Source organism: Panthera uncia, assembly GCF_023721935.1.
Source record: "Panthera uncia isolate 11264 chromosome B3 unlocalized genomic scaffold, Puncia_PCG_1.0 HiC_scaffold_1, whole genome shotgun sequence".
Taxonomy (NCBI): domain Eukaryota; kingdom Metazoa; phylum Chordata; class Mammalia; order Carnivora; family Felidae; genus Panthera; species Panthera uncia.
The window spans coordinates 16,273,818-16,292,950 of record NW_026057582.1 but is presented as its reverse complement, the minus strand read 5'-3'; positions in this window follow the sequence as shown (position 1 = coordinate 16,292,950).

The following is a 19,133-nucleotide window of genomic DNA, read 5'->3' as shown; positions in this document are numbered from 1 at the left end:
AACTGAGAGTCAAACCTTCGTAAGCGGAGGACGGTCTATAATCCAAATGTAGCTACCTATGCATCTTTTTCTCATCAAACTAAAAGTAGCGATGTAAAATAAATTAGTATCTTTACCTGATCTAGTATTATTAAATAAAGGAGGCAACCTCAAGCATTCATTTCAGGGGAGTGCATGAAGGACAGGCTTTTTATAGCACACCTTTTTATTTTTGGCTCACAGACATCCATTTCCCCTTTCTAGCAGTGCCTTAATTTCATTATGAGAAATTAGCCCTTCCTCATTGGAATTAGGCTGGTGAGACTGTAATTAGAGTTTCTTCCTCTGCTGGCCAGAGAGTGGAAAGAAAACTCAAACTAGGCTAACCTGCTGACCTTGGCATTAGATCTGAATTTTGAGAAGATCCAAGGGACTGAAAATTCTTAGAGTTCTCTTACAAGAAGTGACATACTGATGCCACTTGAATCCTGACTATCACTTAATAGGTGTGTGGCAGTAAACAGGTAGCTTAGGTACCCTGAGTTGGCTCCGTTATAACTGAGGAGAATGACAACACCGAACTCAAAAGTTCGTGAAGAGGACCAACGAGCTAACAGGTGTGAATGCATAGTAGTGGATGAATGTTGGCTACTGGTATTATTCTTGCCCCTTGGACCAAATGTAGCAAAAGTGCTACCTTGACCACTTAGCCTATCGTGGCAAATTTTGTGGCTCCTTTTCCGGTTCACCAGCCTCCAGAGCTGCCTTGGTACTCCTTATTTCTAAGTTGGTGGTCCATTCTCCTGTGGATTGAGAGTCCCAGGGGAACTTCCAATAAATTATCTTAGGTTTAACCTGCTCAGGGTCATTTTCTTACGGTCACAACCAGGGAGTCTTTCCTGACACACACTCATATCGACACGCGTAGTTTCTAGACAAATTCAGAACCGATCACAGGGTTTTAATTTTAAAAAGCCAAGCTAGAGAAATTGGCAGATAGAGATATGGGTGTTCGATGCCTCACACTAAGATGTATAAGAAGTCCAAATAAAGAAGTCCAAATAAATACGTTAGAAGGTATTCCTTTGGTGACGTTGTCCACAAAATGATTCAATAGTTATCAACCATGATCAGCAATGTAGCGTGCTTCGTTTACAACAAGTAAATGTGAATCTGTGAGATGTACATATATATCACTAGGAACTCTCTTGGGAATTTTTCTTGCAGTTAAGGTTATAAAGTTAAGGTTGCAATTAAGGTTATAAAGTGTTCTTTCATCTTTGGGGTTCTACACTTAAAGCAGGAAATTAAGACTTTAATGAGGGCCCAGAGGAGAAGACAGAAAATTATTAAAAGAATGAGGAAAATATTATATATGAAAAGACCAGAAGAACGGAGAATTTTGAGCTGAGAATTTTCAGAACAGAAAAATAAGGTCCTGGAAAGTGCTGGCTTTCGATACATGCTGCAGATTATTGTAGGAGTGGTGATACATGACTCTTTAGGGTATATACTAAGTGAGTTTGCTTGTGAAATAGAGGCTAGACGGTACAAAGACTCTATAGACTCCACATTTTATAAGAAATAAAAATAAAGAATAAAAAAAAGCTTAGAAAACTTGGAACCCAGTTCTTTCAGAATTTCTTAGGGCAAAGAGGATATGATGTGGTTGGACTCAGAGTAACCCAAGGTCCATCCTTGCTGGAAGTAATTCGTACATGTGGCGGGCGAGATTTAGGTCCACCTGCCTCCGCACCAAAGCTTTATTATTTAAATATCTCTGCCAAAAATTTGAGGACTCTTTTCCTCACCAATGCCTCGTTCAGGTCAGGAAAGAGAAACTTGAAAGAGAGTGAAGGGCTCTTTAGCCTCATCTTGAATTGGTACAGCCAGTGGACAGAGCAATATTCCAAATGAAGGTCCGCTAAGCCAGAAGTTTGGTGATGCTTTGTGCCGAAATAAACGGTGCCACACGTTTGGCACCTCATGGACCCTCCACCAGCCAGATTGCGTGTGTGTGAGACGATTTTAGTTGGCTTTAATTCCGAAAGTCTCTAAATTAAAGTATCTGCTCTCTTCGCTGCTATCTTCGCATTCCAAAACCAAATTGTTCATTTTTGTTTTTAAGGGCAATAGAGCACCTGGACAGATTTGTAGTATAGATTGATAGAAAATGAAGGAAAAGTGCTTATAATCCACATTCTACGCTTAAACGGCTCTTAAGATTTGGGGAATGATCTGAAGTGTCTGCTTCAGCGGCATCTTCTGGAAAATGAGGAGAGTAATAAAGTCTTCATCTGTGTCACCTTCTTTAGAGAGTGACTGTGAGGGGCGCCTGGGTGGCTCAGTCAGTTACGCGTCCGACTTCAGCTCAGGTCATGATCTCACGGTTCGTGGGTTCCAGCCCCGCATCGGGCTCTGTGCTGACAGCTCAGAGCCTGGAGCCTGCTTTTGATTCTGTCTCTCTCTGTCTCTGCCTCTCCCTTACTCACGCTCTGTCTCTGTCTCTCAAAAATAAATAAATGTAAAAAAAATGTAGAGAGTAACTGTGAATAACCAGAATACTAAGGTGCCCAAATCTTCTAGTCTCATTGTATACAAAACCCCACATATAAGATAAATAAAATTCACAGATACATTTTTAGAATAGAATCTTTACTTCTGCCAGTGAAATAGATTTTAAGACTGGAATAAATGGTTATGTGGGTTTGTTGTTTGTTTGTTTGTTTTGGTTTCATTTGTTTTTTGTTTTTTTGGTTTTTTTTTACAAATACTTATATAGTATTTCTGGCCACCTTGAAATATTTAATTTAATCATCATAGCGATGTGCCTTAGGTCTTCTTATTATCATCTGCATTTTACAAATAAGGACACTGGGGCCTAGAATGGTTGAGTAGCTTGTCCACGTGTTACACAGCTGTATTAATGAGTTGGAGTCGAATTTAAACTCAGGAATGCTGGTTACACACTCTGTGCTCATACCTACCGTATATTCTGCTTCATTGGAACATCCTTGTGAGCGATGTAAGTCCCAAACAAGGGAAGTTAATCCCATAGATGCAGTAAAGTTTTGACCTAGTGCACGTCTTTTCTACAGAACTTCTTAGAATTTCTTCCAGTGTGATGCTCCACACTTGACTGAGGAGATGTTGAACATACTATAATGGGTGTCTGATGTGAGTAAATCATGTCCCTAAAGCTCTTCGAGGGCTTTTTCTTCCAGGTGCTCATGGTGTTACATGTGCTTCTATCTCCTGGAAAATAAAGTCAAGATGGTCTGGTATTGTAGCTGAGTATTTGAATTTTCAAGTTGTAAGTGACAAACATGTTCTCTCATGAAGTCCGTTACAGCTATTGACATTATAAGCCACAAATCTAGGTCATTGTCCAAAGTTTATAGCAGAGACTTTTTGGATCAAACAGGTATGTAATGGGGATGCAGAAAGCAGCCAAAGAAACGCATAGAAGGAAGATAAGTCTAGTGGAATATGTCTATTTCTAATGTCAGAGTATGGATGAAGACCTTAGGTGAAAATAACAGGATTGAAGAAAATCCAACTATGGGTGTAGTTGGGTTACATCACAAGGCACTCTTAAGATGTTCTCCTAATTATTAACTAATACTCTGAAGAAAATGTATACCCAGTGCCACTTGATAAAATTATTTTGTACCACCTTGCTGAGAAGGGCTAAGAAAAGTAAAACTATGTTAAGAATATAGACTTCTGGGGAACTTTCCATCTGAGAAGAGCGGGCATCATTGAAACTAGTAAAATTGTTTCTGCAAACACATTTAGGCCACACTACAAACAAAATATTATTAGGTATTATATAAACCAGGGCCTTTCACACAGGAATTTAGGGGAACAAGCATTTGAGATGTTTGGTTCCATTTTCTGCCTATACTCTCTATATAGATGGCATTCAGGACCTATGACCAGCCATTTATTCTGACATTCAACACATATTGACTAAATATTCTATGTTAGATATTGTGCTAAAAGATGGGATTTATTTATTTTTTTAAATTTTTTTTAACATTTATTTATTTGTGAGACAGAGAGAGACAGAGCATGAACGGGGGAGGGTCAGAGAGAGGGAGACACAGAATCTGAAACAGGCTCCAGGCTCTGAGCTGTCAGCACAGAGCCTGACGCGGGGCTCGAACTCACGGACCGCGAGATCATGACCTGAGCTGAAGTCGGCCGCTTAACCAACTGAGCCACCCAGGCGCCCCTAAAAAATGGGATTTATCAGGGAGCACACAACAAGTCTGTGGAGCTAATAGTCTAATGAGAGAAGAGGGATATTTATTTATTTATTTATATTTATTTATTTTGAGAGAAAGAGAGCACAAGCAAGGGGAGGGCAGAGAGAGAAGGAGAGAGAGAATCCCAAGCAGGCTCTGTGCAACAGTTTGCGATATTATGACCTAAGTCGAAAACAAGAGTGGGACACAACCGACTGAGCCACTCAGGTGTCCCGAGAGGAGGGATATTTAATAGAATTAAAATCAATTGAAAATTATGAAAAATATTATAAAATAAGGTGGAGTTTTACTTTGGGGTAAAAAGGCACTGATGGAGGACAAGGAAGGTCACTCTGAACAAACAGCAAGTTTCTATTCTTGAATAGTTCCTAGCTCAGACACACTCTACCAAGTAATTAAGCAATATGACTTAATTGAGGAAACACAGGCATTAAAATTGAATAGCCAGGAGATAAAAAACAAACTAAATAGGTTTACACATTATTTTACCTCCTTGATCATCAGTTTCCTTGTCAGTAAAATGGAATCATTACTACCTTGAAGGGTCATTTGGAAAAGTAAAACAAGGACAAGTATCTAGTACATAGTAGGAACTCAGTGAATCATAGAATTATATTGTTGTTCTTTTTTTTTTCTTAAGAGAGAGACCAAGTCGGGGGAGAGGGGCAGAAGGAAAGAGAGAATTTTAAGCAAGCTCCATGATCAGTGCAGTCCCTGAAGCAGGGCCACAACAGTGGGACCATGACCTGAGCTGAAATGAAGAGTCGGACATTCAACCGACTGAGCCGAGCACCCCTACCTATTGTCATTTTTATTGCTGTCAATTATAACAATAAAAATTTATTTGTCAAGTCTTGCACTACTTGCCTCTTTAAGGATAAAAACATGAAAATCTTTGAGCTAATATATATAAATTTATACAGGTAAAATCGTATTCACTGCCAATTACTGTAGGGGATACACAAATATGGAAACTTCCATTGACGTAGGCCATTCATTGTATAATATGAAAAAAAGTCAGGAAGACTGACAGTTTCAATGGAAAGTTAGAAGACAGAGTAAGTTACTCTGATTTCAATACTTTATTAGGCTCTGTGTTAATTGTCTTTGACAGTGTGGACATGAAAGATAATGTGTTTGTCATCACATAGGTCCCCGTGTGATTTCGTGAACAATTTCATTGAAATAAAACATTTCAATCAAGCTTCATTCATTGATCTGTGCACAAAAGAATCCAATGCAGCTATTTTCGAAAATTTCCATCAGAGAAACAAATTCTGGCAACTTCTCTGGGTAAGCATAATTCAAAGATGTGAATTCATTTTTTTTTAAAGTACCCAGCACTTTTTAAAAAAATGTTGATTTATCTTTGAGAGAGAAAGAGAGAGAGAGAGTACAAGCAGGGAGGGGCAGAGAGTGAGGGCGCAGAGGATCCAAAGTGGGCTCTGTGCTAACAGCAGAGAGCCTGACATGGGGCTTGAACTCACGAACTGTGAGATCATGGTCTGAGCCGAAGTCGACGGTCAACTGGCTGAGCCACCCAGGTGCCCCCAAGCATCCAGCATTTTTAAGAAGAAATCTGTAGATTGCTCCAGTCACATGTTGACCTTTAGGTTTAGAAATTAACTTAGGAAGACTCAGAGCAAGAATTTCAAGAGTTTTAACTTAGACCAAAGTATGAGCTACTAAATGTTCAATCCCCTTTCTTGGATGGGACAGAAGACCAAGGTCCTGGTTGCGATTGATCTGAAATTTGGGCTGGTCATGAAGCTAGAGATTTGTTTGGGGGCGATCTTGTAAATAACTGGTGTTAAGGAACAATTACCAGGGGATGAGTTCGGAGAATATGGACTTCTCACGAGAAATCTAATGGGAATTTCTTAAAGTATGATCCATGGTAAACTGCTCCAAAATAACTTATGGAGTTTCTGAAAATTTCCAGAGTCCCACCAAAGAACAACAGGATTAGACTCACTAGGGTTAAATTCCAGTGATCTGCTTTGCAATAACAAGTTTTTTAGGTCATCTGTATGCACTACAAAGTTTGGGTGGTACTCAGATAGACAATCGGGGCCTGGGTTACCAAATCCAACCTGTGCAATAATATATTACCCACGGGTCATAGGGCGCAGATATGTGATGGTGTTTGGAGCAAGTTTTAGAAAGAAGAAACTGGGGAGATTTCCCTGAGCTCGAAAGCAAGCAGCTTCCTTGTAAACTTACACTGCTCTGTACTCATGTTCACATCCTGGGCGGTTAAGTGTCCAGGCCTGGAAAGACAACAGGAAACTATGAAAGTTCCACCTACATGTCTTTTCCCCCATCTTGCACATGTATTAAAATCTATCCAAGCAGGATACTAATGGAGTAAAGGATTTCAGCAATTCCTTCCTGATACACAAATATACGTATTTTATTAAATTCTATATTTACTAACCTGATGTTTCTAATTGCAGATACAGAAGAAGTGCATCAGATATTTGTGAAAAATGATGAGGAAGACTTCGTTCGAAATGATCCAGGTAAGGGTCAAGACTCGCAACGGGGGAGAGACTGAGCTCATCTTCCTGAAACAAAAGGCAACGTTTTTAAATGCAATATTCACACGCAAGTGGAAAAGTACTGGATGACTTTAGCAGGGAAGCAGCTCACAGTGATCAGGCGATCTGTACTTGCTAGTTGGTACTTAAGGAAGTCAGGCTTCTAACCACCCACAGGAAGTAGGAGACCATTCTGAGAATATCCACTTCTCACGGGAAGTCTAATGGGAATTTGTTAAAGTGTGGTCCATGATAACCCACTCAAAAATTACCCACGGAGTAAGATAGGGGCCTTATCTTTCCTGATTACGAGGTTTCAAAGGGACGTTTCCTATCCCCTTTTCTTTGAAAAAGACATTTCTGCATGAAAGTAGATCATACATTTCAAAGAGGCAGAGAAAGAATTTACACCTGCAAGTTTCCTGAAGCAAATGTGCCAAGAAAAGTGAGGTCAGGGGCTTACGGTCAGGAAGAGGCTTATCTAAAGTTTAATCAAGATGAGGGGAGAGTTGGGGCACCTGGGTGGCTCAGTCGGTTGAGCGTCCGACTTCGGCTCAGGTCATGATCTCGCGGTCTGTGAGTTCGAGCCCCGCGTCGGGCTCTGTGCTGACAGCTCAGAGCCTGGAGCCTGTTTCAGATTCTGTGTCTCCCTCTCTCTGACCCTCCCCCGTTCATGCTTTGTCTCTCTCTGTCTCAAAAATAAATAACGTTAAAAAAAATTAAAAAAAAAAGATGAGGGGAGAGTTAAGGCTATCTTGGTCCTAGGGTGTAGACTAGGAAATGTCCCTTCCTTAAAGATATCTTCCGTGGAGGATATTCTGTGGTTCAGATTTCCCTTGGGGTGGTCCTGGCTTCAAATGTATTATCCATTTTCCCCTTTGTCAGAAGACGGACCCCAATTCTATGATCACCCCTCTATAACAGTGACATACAGGAATACTTTACTTACATCTATCTCTTGAGTCTTTTTGGATCTAAAATTGTTAAATATAGAGACCAACTCGAAATTCTTAATCATCTTGAGGTTCAAATAAAACACATAGTGAGCTTCGTACAGACTCATGCTGGAGGTTTTCCATTTTCATCTGAAAGTTTGGTAAGATATGTACCCGACGGATCCCTTTTTTGAATTTGCGGACAATGACCTATTCACGCGGGTTCTCTGTATTTGATGATTTTCACATCTCATAATCACCGACTTGCTTGTGGGCATCGCGTTTGCTTCCGAAGAATCTGGCGCCAAGTGTGGGCAGGAAATTGACATTTAGAATTAATAGAAGGTGTGTTTTAAATCAAAGCCCCTCATACTTCACTAACATTAAAACTATGAGTCCCGACTGTGTTTTGTCTTGTTTTTTTCCTCCTATTTTCCGATAGTGCCCTTTTCACCCCTACTGCTCATGAATGCTGTTATGCTCTACTCCTTTTCAACTGTTTGCATGTAACGACACCCTGGGCACTTCGTGTGAAATGCTGTCAATCCTACAAGGTGCTCTCTGCCTGCTCCAACTTTCCACAACATCCTGCCGAAATCAATACAAAGCCGCCAGCGTGTTAATAAATCTGCAATTAAGATGCAATGAATTTTGAATGAGAAATGATTGCTTTGAAGTGTGACTAAGAAGCATGCATTCATAGTGAAATGAGAGAAGGGCAACTTGACTTCAGGCCGCGCCAGCTCCTGGCTCTGTCTTATAATGTCCATGATCCTGGAATTTACAACTGTGAATCCAGGACACTGCTCCCCACGCCGGCTTCATCTGCGCAAGAGATACCTGGCGGATTAAATACAGCATGAACCGGAGGAAAGTTTTAAAGGTCAAAAGGTAAGTTGAATTATTGCAAAAAAAAAAAAATGTCTTGGGATACTTTATAAAGCTGGGGCCTAGTTTATCTCCATCGGAGACAAGTCTTAATTAAGGTAATTTTATTCTTGTGTCCCTCTACTAATTTTTCTAGGAAGAAAAATCCCAGCCCAGTCTTTAATTAAGGCATCAAATGTTACTGATTATTTTCACAGCTTAGCGAACAGCGCTTAACATTTATATCCTTCTATAAAAAAATAAATAAATAAATAAAAGACAGGAGAGGATTTTCACGTCTCTGGAGCATAATGTCATTTTATGGGTCCAAGAGTAAGTGCTGTCCTCCTCAGCCACCCTGAGAAGAGCTACAGTGCATCTCATTCCAAGGGCCAGGGGTTGTATTCCCAATTCTTCCACTGCCTCTCCCACTCCAGAGCAGTCATTAAAGTAATTCAATTCTGTAATATTAACACATCTAGCTGCCATCTCCTAGACTCCCTCAGTTCCTCCTTGTATTTTGTGATTCCTAAAATATTACCAGAATCTCCTCATTAAGCCTTTTTACATCTTATGCCACCCAAGTCCCAACTCACCGTGCCATTCAGTTTCTTGGACTACCTTTCATTCATTCTTCCTATTCAAAACACTCAGAAGCTTCCCTTAATCCAGTAGGTAAAGTTGAGCATTCAAATCTCTCTTCCCTTGGCCCCAGCCCCCTATGCCCACAATTTTACCGGCTGTTGCCTTCAATTAAACCACTACATAAAGAGCCGCTCGCTGCGGTCATCTCCTGTGGCACCCTTCAGCTTCATTTTGGGCAGGTCTAAACCACAGCTCTTCTTTAATTTCTCAAAGAAGTAGCCTCTGACACCTTCTCGGATGCCTCCACCATGCTCTTCCGAGCCCAGCTAGAAGCCATCTTCCTTCCCGTGAATCCCTGTAGAATTTGAGCTGTCGTTTCCTGGATGACACTAGCATTTTGTACTGTTGTTAGGAATGTTTTCCTTCCCTTCGTAAAAGGTAAACTCCTTGAAGAAAGGACCACGGCAGATGCAGTTTCCTTTTTTGGATTCCACGAAATGTTGGACTCAGGGTCTTTGACATAGGAGGCCTTCAATAAATTTGAATAATTCTCTGGGGCATCTGGGCGGCTCGGTCAGTCGGGTGTCCGACTTTGGCCCAGGTCGTGATCTCACAGTTTGTGAGTTCGAGCCCTGTGTCGGGCTCTGTGCTGACAGCTCGGAGCCTGGAGCTGCTTTGGATTCTGTGTCTCCCTCTCTCTCTACCCCTCCCCAGCTCGCTCTCTCTCTCTCTCTCTCTCCCTGTCAAAAATAAATAAAAACTTAAAAAAAATTTTGAACAATTCTTCAATGAAGTATTGATAAACAATAAAGTAAATGTAAGAAATGTTGGTGTGTTGCTGGTGATAAGCCAATCATCCTCCAATCACGAATGTTACTTATCTGCTAACTCTAATTCCTCATTTTTGTGAGCCTTGCTTTTATAATAAAGTTCACCGTAGTATTAAATAAAATACACGGCATGACCTTAACGCTTTAAGGATTCTTTCTAGTCCTGTCACTCTCAAACTGCAAATTCTGTTTCCTCAACAATTTCCAAACTTAAGTTTCCAGCATAAACCACTGGAGCTTGTATCACAATTCAAGAATGGCAATACATAATTCTAAAATATTCTAGTAACGTTCCACCTGATATCAACCCCGGTTATATCTACTTATGAGGATGATGGAAGTATATCCTTTCCAGAATGGAGATCTACTCACATAACTGAAAGCATTGACTTCTCCCATTCAAAATGTTCACTAATATATAAATAATGAAAGCTAAATTTGGGAAGGACCAAAGCTGTTAGGCAGGGATCCTCAAGATCCCTGTCATTCAAAAGGAAATGTCAGTTTCTCGTGGCTGTGATAGAATGGGTAAATACAAAGGAGATGATTTATCCTGTCGATTGCACCACCATATTGAATCATTTCTAAAATATAATAAACGGTAGTTAAGTGCAAACTTCCAGTTGCTGACCTCTTTATTACCTGATTCATTGGGCTACACACACTTGGGAGGGAAAATGAGCTCATCAATCAGATGATAATGTTTACCAGTGCAGAGCTTTCTTCTGAGCTTATGACATTCAGTAGCAAAAATACATGAATAGTTTTGTAAGCTTCTCTGGGACAAAGACTGCCGTTTCTGTATGATTCAGAGGCCAACAGTCTTTCATTCCAAACACCTAACCTTTCTGCTAATCCAATCTGACCAATCATAAATGCAGAAGGACTTGAATAATTCAAGGTCTCCAAATGTATTTGAAGTCAAAAGCTCTTGTGGAGAAATTTGCCCAGTTCTATTGGTGCAGCAGGCTGTACTGAGCTGTGTAATAACTTCCTTTTAGAAGAGTGTTCCTTTTGAATTAAAGTAGGTGCATGCCTTTGATTTGGAGTATTACCATTTTGTCATATCCGAAAAAGAAAGTGTTTCTTATGAAAAGAGAAGCTCTGAAGATATATCCTAGCGTTGTCTGCCCTCAATTCAGAAAAGGTCCCAATTAGAATGTAACTGTTCAGTAAGAATCTGTTCTAGCCCTCCTGGTCCATTCTCTGCCTTATCTGGCGTTCCAATGTTTCTCTAAAAAATAAATAGCTCCTAGATTAATATTTCTATTGAATTATTTTTAATGTTGTTCCTTCATTTCTTTACCCTTGCTCAAAAAAAAAACATTAATAGTTTCCCTTGTTTGAAAAGCAATATCCATATTACATATCTTGGCACTCTAGATCCCCTTAAAACCTTTCCTAACTTCATATATAACCCTTGTACTGAAAGAACCGGAAACTCTTTCCAAGCTAATTTTCCAAAATAATTTACATCAATTTGCACCTACCACTGTTCTCTCAAACAGGCACTTAACCTTTCTTTTATCCCTGTTAGGTCTGCCTTCTCTCTACATGCAAGGCCTGCATCCCGATTTAGACAGTAATCCAAGGCTTACTCACATTGGAACTTCACCCAGAAGCTGAGGGAAGCCCTTAATGAATATTCAAGGTCATGATGGTAGAGTCGGAAGGTCAATTCTTCTTCCAGAAAATGCAAGGTGAAATAATCATCTGATATATCATTTTATTTTAGACCATAACGTGTATGTGTGTAAGGGCGGGTGGCAGTGGGAAGGTGGGAGGGACATAGTTTTCAACCCAACTGAAAATATGTAAGTCAACTGCTTAACACAAAGCCTAGAACTCAATAAGAATTTGGTATTTGTTACAGCAAACAATGCAGGTTGGCACCATTGCTCTGTTCCTGCCTTCCAAAAGATTTGGAAAACAGAACACTTTGCAGACCATTTCTTTTGGAAAGGTTTTCTGGGGTGTCTGGAAAACTGACTTTCCTCTCTCTTCCTGCCTTGAACTTAAGAGGAGGCAGAGCTGAGAAAGCTAATTTGTGATCCTCTTAGGCAGGCCAAGAGACACAGAGAAGGGCATCAATGCCAGCATTTATCGAAGCTATCGTTGGTGGTATTTTGCCTCATTTTCTGTCAAAAGAATATGTATCTGATGCAAAACATAGCTATTCTATTATTAGCTATTTCTCTAGCAACAATTTTTGGCCTGTGTCATAACTAGTGAGCTATGTACAGACCAAAGACTAGCTAACACGTTGATGTTTCATGGACACATTATCCACATGAGATTCTGCCTTGAGCCCGTATATCTATTGGAAGTGAAAATCATTCATGCTTCAGAAATTTATTTGAATAGCATACAAATGGAGCCTTCAAATATTTTAATGTGATAAAAGGAATTACCAAGTTGGAAGACATGGTTTTGGAAGGATTTAGCTTAAATATATCAATAGCTGGTGTAATTGAGCATTAACTTTGTGCTAGGTAAGCAGTAAACCAGATATTTTTGGCCATCACCATATTTCTTTCTTTCAATTACACCACATAGGCAATAGTACAGACTTCTATCCCAAAGAAGAGAATACTTAGAAAAGTAATTGGTTCAAGGTAAAACAGCTGAATAGTGGCAGAGGTGGGAATTAAACTTGTATTTGTTTGATTCTAAATCTGTAATCTTAAATATTTATATATTCTCTCACAAGACAGTCTAATCCAGAGAATTGGAATATACAAAAAAACATTATTTATAACTTGAGATCTGTTTTGTCTGGTATTGTTAGCTACAAAATAAACTATTTCAAAGGTGTCATTCATTCATTCAATCAACATGTATTTTGTGATTACTCTGTGCATATGCTAGGCCCTGGGAATACAACATTGGACAATATAGTCATAGTTTCTGTCCTCAACAAATATACAATTGACTAGGAAACACAGATGTTAAGATAAACAATAACTATTAACATAGGTCTTATGTGAGAAATTGGAGGTCATATATACATACCTATTTACTGTCATTAGAAATTCTCCCCAGAGTTATCTAAGCTGAGATACAGAGGATAAATCTTTAGGGGCAGGCAGCCTAAAGGAAAAAGTTAAGATCATTCCTGGTAGGGTATAACTTTGACATTTAAATGAAAGAGCAGATATAGATAAGACTTAGGAGTCAAATCATAGTAGGACATGAGAGCTTTAATAAAGAATTATTTATTTATGTGCTTTTTTAAACTAAAAAAATAGAAGCTATTGAAATAAGCTTTAAGTGTCAGAATAATATGATCAGATTTGCATTTTGGAAAGGTCACTTTGACTTATGGTGTGGCAAATAAATTAGAGGCATTTTCCTGAAATCAGCTAGAGTTTCCACTCATTTGAATACGTTTCTCAGATTGGCAGTTGAGAGGCATTTGCAATATCCCATGTAAGAAATGTGGAAAAGCCTTGACAAAAACAGTCTGGAAATACTAGTGTCCGTGGATACCTTCTGTAGTTCCCAGATCTCAAGTTAGAAGAAGTTGACAGATCAAACAGCCTTTCTCTCTGCCTGTTGCAGTAGATGTGATAATTTAAGAGAAGTTTCCATTCAAGGAGGTGGTGAAAATATTTGATGAAAAGTTTGAAGATATTAGGGTGCTTTTTAATCATACGAGTTTGGTTGTGTAAGAATGGAGGCAGGGCAAAAGAGAAAAGAGAAAGGTCGATGGAGGGTAGGTCAAATTTAAACACCCAAACTGCAGTGTTGTGGAGATGAGGGCCTAAGAGAGTTAGGGGTTTAGGATTTTCGCCGTAAGCTTTGGGGATTTGACAACTTCCTGATGAATGGATTTATGATCATTTGAGGTTGGAAGACAACACCCTCAAGAGTCCCTTCTTGGATGAAAGATGCTTTAAGTCCTCCAGGGTTTCACTGTGACGTCCTCAGGAGGCCCCACAGTGGCACCTATGCCGGACCTGGACACCCTCGTGTTCCTTGGGTTGGTCATCTCTTGCAATGCTGGCAGGACTGAGAGGTGCAGGGAAGGAAAAGGAAAGGATAAAGGGATGAGTTATAAGCACAGTACGTACCTTCAGAAATTTACATGTGATTCTAAAGGCTCGGGACTCTTTTTGTCTAAATTATCACTTGCTCCCTTCAAAGGTGTTATGATGCATTTTCTTCTCTTATTTCATATTGCTGATTAGCTGGATGTTCTTTGTTTTTCTTTTTAAGTCATGGCCAGGGAACAATTACATAATGTTCTAAAGTGAACCCAAATGTCTTGCTGTGTCTGAGGATGCAGCAGAGGGCAAGAGGTCTTGATCCTTATGTCGACTGAGAATACAACAGGTTTGGAAATGAAAACCAGGGACAGGGTCTGGAAGAAAGGGCCCAATTCACAATAAATGGCAAAAATATCACAACCAAGAAGCCCGCATACCTGCGATGTGTGGAGCACAGTTTGGAATCCTCTAGACCGATGCTGTCTGGGAGAAATACCATGTGAGTCAGAAACATAAGCCACAGGTGTCATTTTATATTTCCTAGTAGGCACATTTTTAAAAAGTAAAAGGAAAAACTTTTGAATTTGATTATAATACATCTTATTTAACAGAACATATTCAAAATACTATCCTTTCAATGGATAATTAATACAAAACAATTACTAAGAAAATATTTACATTATACAGGCAACGTAATGGCAATAAATTCATATCTGTCAGTACTTACTCTAAATGTCAGTGGACTCAATGCTCTAGTCAAAAGACATAGGGTAACAGAATGGGTAAGAAAACAAGATCCATCTATACGCTGTTTACAAGAGACCCACTTTAGACCTAAAGACACCGTCAGACTGAAAGTAAGTGGATAGAGACCTTGCTAATGATAGCCAGAGTAGCCATACTTATATCACACAATCTAGACGTTAAAATAAAGACTGTAATAAGAGATGAAGAAGGGCATTACATCATAATCAAGGGGTCTGTACACCAAGAAAACCTAACAATTGTAAACATTTATGCTCCAAATGTGGAGCACCCAAATATATAAAGTAATGAATCACAAACATAAAGCAACTCACTGATAATAATACCATAATAGTAGGGGACTTCAACACCTCACTTACAGCAATGGACAGATAATCTAAACAGAAAATCAACAAGGAAACAATGGCTTTGAATGACACTGGACCAGATGGACTTAACAGATATATTCAGAGCATTTCAGCCTAAAGCAGTGGAATACACATTCTTCTCCAGGGCACATGGCACATTCTCCAGAATAGATCAAATACTTGGACACAAATCAGCCCTCTACAAGTACAAAAAGATTGAAGTCATACCATGCATATTTTCAGACCATAACACTATGAAACTCGAAATCAACCACAAGAAAAAATGTAGAAATGTAACAAATACTTGGAGACTAAAGACCATCCCACTAAAGAATGAATGGGTTAACCAGGAAGTTAAAGAGGAAATTAAAAAGTACATGGAAGCCAACAAAAATGGTAACACCACAGCCCAAAACCTCTGGGACGCAGCAAAGGTAGTCATAAGAGGAAAGTATATAGCGATCCAGGCCTTCCTAAAGGAGGAAGAAAGGTCTCAGATATACAACTTAACTTTACACCTTAAAGAGCTGGAAAAAGAACTGCAAATAAAACCCAAAACCAGCAGAAGACAGGAAATAATAAAGATTAGAGCAGAAATAAATGCTATTGAAACCCAAAAAACAAAAATAAAAACTGTAGAAAAGATCAAAGAAACCAGAAGCTGGTTCTTTGAAAGAATTAACAAAATTGATAAACCACTAGCCAGTTTGATCAAAAATAAAAAGGAAAGGACCCAAATAAATAAAATTAAGAATGAAAGAGGAGAGATCACAACCAACACAGCAGAAATAAAAACAATAATAAGAGAATAGTATGAGCAATTATATGCCAATAAAATGGGCAATCTGGAAGAAAGGGACAAATTCCTAGAAACATATAAACTACCAAAACTGAAAACAGGAAGAAATAGAAAATTTGAACAGACCCATAACCAGTAAAGAAATCGAATTAGTAATCAAAAATCTCCCAAAAAACAAAAGTCTAGGGCCAGATGGCTTTCCAGAGGAATTCTACCAAACATTTAAAGAGTTAACACCTATTCTCTTGAAACTTTTACAAAAAATAGAAATGGAAGGAAAATTTCCAAACTCTTTCTATGAAGCCAGCATTACCTTTCTTTCAAAACCAGAAGAGACCTCACTAAAAAGAACTATAGACCATTTTCCCTGATGAACATGGATGCAAAAATCCTCAACAAAATATTAGCCAACCGGATCCAACAATACCTTAAAAAAAATTATTCACTGCAGCCAAGTGGGATTTATACCTGGGATGTAGGGCTGGTTCAATATCTGCAAAATAATCAATGTGATTCATCACATCAATAAAATAAAGGACAAGGACCACATGATCTTCTCAATAGATGCAGAGAAAGCATTTGACACAATACAGCATCCTTTCTTGATAAAAACCCTCAAGAAAGTAGGGATAGAAGGAGCATACCTCGAGATCATAAAAGCCATATATGAATGGACCAATGCTAATATCATCCTCAATGGGGAAAAACTGAGAGCTTTCCCCCTAAGGTCAGGAACAAGACAGGGATGTCCACTCTCGCCACTGTTATTCAACATAGTATTGGATGTGGTAGCCTGGGCAATCAGAAAACACAAAGAAATAAAAGACATCCAAGTGGCCAGAAGGAGGTCAAACCTTCACTCTTTGCAGATGAGTTCGTGCTCTTCCTCTCTCTATCAAAAATAAATAAACATTAAAAATTTTTAATTTGGGATTGCAGAATTCCAGGTGTTTCCCCGCCATCTCCTCTGTCCTGCCCTCTGTCGTGATGCTCACTGGGGAAAAGTACTCCTCTGAATTTGTGGCTCCTGTGATTTCCTTCTCTCTGCCCCTAACGTTGGCCTTCAGAGGCCTCTCCTCTAAGTTCCCCTCCCACATCTGGGCCCTCTGCCTGTGGTCCCCTCACCTTCCACCAGTGGGCAAGGTGTCATCCAGCCCTCCTTCCTCCATCATGGTTGGAGTTTGTTCAGTGTTCCTATGAGCATAAGCAGGCCTCATAGATAGGTTTATGGCCAGCACCTCATCCTTCATTTATTTTGTCATTCATTTTTATTATTTATTTATTTGTTTATTCATTTATGTTAGAGAGTGTGTGTAAGTGGGGTAAACAGAGACAGAGAGAGAGAGAGGCAATCTTTTTAAAAAAAAATTTTTTTAATGTTTATTTTTGCGATGAAGAGAGAGAGAGAGAGAGAGCATGAATAGGGAAGGGGCAGAAAGAGAGAGACACAGAATCCGAAGCAGGCTCCAGGCTCTGAGCTGTCAGCACAGAGCCTAACACGGAGCTCGAACTCTTGGACGTTGAGATCATGACCTGAGCTGAAGTAGGATGCTTAACCGACTGAGCCACCCAGGCGCCCTGAGAGAGAGAGAGAGAGAGAGAGAGAGAGAGAGAGAGATGATCTTAAGCAGGCTCCATAGTCAGTGCATAGCCTGACGTGGGGTTGAATCCCATGCATGACCCTGGGATCATGACCTGAGCTGTAATCAAGAGCCAGACAGATGTTCAACCAAAGGAACCACCCAGGCACCCCAGGATCATTTCTTTTTAAAATGCATTTAATATGTTCATTCTGTGTGGCCAGGCACTGGGTACAAATAACATTGATGTGGCTTTAATTCTCATGGTGACTGCATTTAAGAGGGAGCCGGAAATTAACCAAATAACCAAACCCATAAATACATAGTTATAGGTTATAATACTTGATTTTAAGCAAATCAAAGACCTAATTCTCTAATTTTAGATCATGAGTCCTTTTAAGGAAATGTAAGGGATAGGATGACTGGCTATATCAGGGGGTTGAGGGATTTGAAGTAGTTTGAGGTTCAAGGAAGCTTCCAAGGAGGAGCTGGTTAAAGCAAGTGGTACAGCTCCAGGTAGAGGCAGCAGACGGGAAGGTATGTGGTGCTATCATTCAATTACAAGATGATCGGTGGTTGTGGCTGGACAGAGTGGCGAGGAGAAGGCCAGTACTGCGGAGAGGATGGAGAGGTGCACCTGGGTCCCCGTGCACTTCTTATGGATCCAGGAAGCCACACAGTCAAGTTACCCGGGAAGGGCCCCATCAGGTCAGATTTGGCTTTTCAGTGGGTCACTTGGGCTGCCATCTGCAGGATGGACTAGAGCAGCTGAGAGAGGAGCAGAGGGGTGAAAGGCTGTCATGGAATGCAGGTGAGAGACCACGGTGCTGGGGCCAGATCCTAGTCCTCCCCCTAGGCACTATGGATATTTGGGGCCCAAACCACCCATGAATAAATCTCACCAAAGAGCTGAAAAATCTACACACTGAAAACTATAGAAAGCTTATGAAAGAAATTGAAGACACACACAAAATGGAAAAAGATTCCATGCTCCTGGATAAGAAGAACAAATATTGTTAAAATGTCCATACTACCCAAAGCAATCTACATATTCAATTCAATACCGATCAAAATAACACGAGCAATCTTCACAGAGCCGGAACAAACAATCCTAAAATTTGTACAGAACCAGACCCAAATAGCCAAAGCAATCTTGAAAAAGAAAACCAAAGCTGGAGGCATCACAGTCCTGGACTTCAGGCTGTATTACAAAGCTTCAAGACAGTATGGTACTGGCACAAAAACAGACAGTCAGATCAATGGAACAAAATAGAAAACCCCAAAATGGACCCAGAAACATATGGCCAACTAATCTTTGATAAAGCAGGAAAGAATATCCAATGGAATAAAGATAGTCTCTTCTCTTCAGCAAATGGTGTTGGGAAAACTGGACAGTTACATGCAAAAAAATTAACCTGGACCACTTTCTTACACCATAAACAAAAATAAACTCAAAATGGATGAAAGACCTACATGTAAGACAGGAAGCCATCAAAATCCTCGAGGAGAAAGCAGGCAAAAACCTCTTTGACCTTGGCCACAGCAACTTCTTACTCAACACATCTCTGGAGGCAAGGGAAACCAAAGCAAAAATGAACTATTGGGACCTCATCAAAATTAAAAGCTTCTTTCTGCACAGCGAAGGA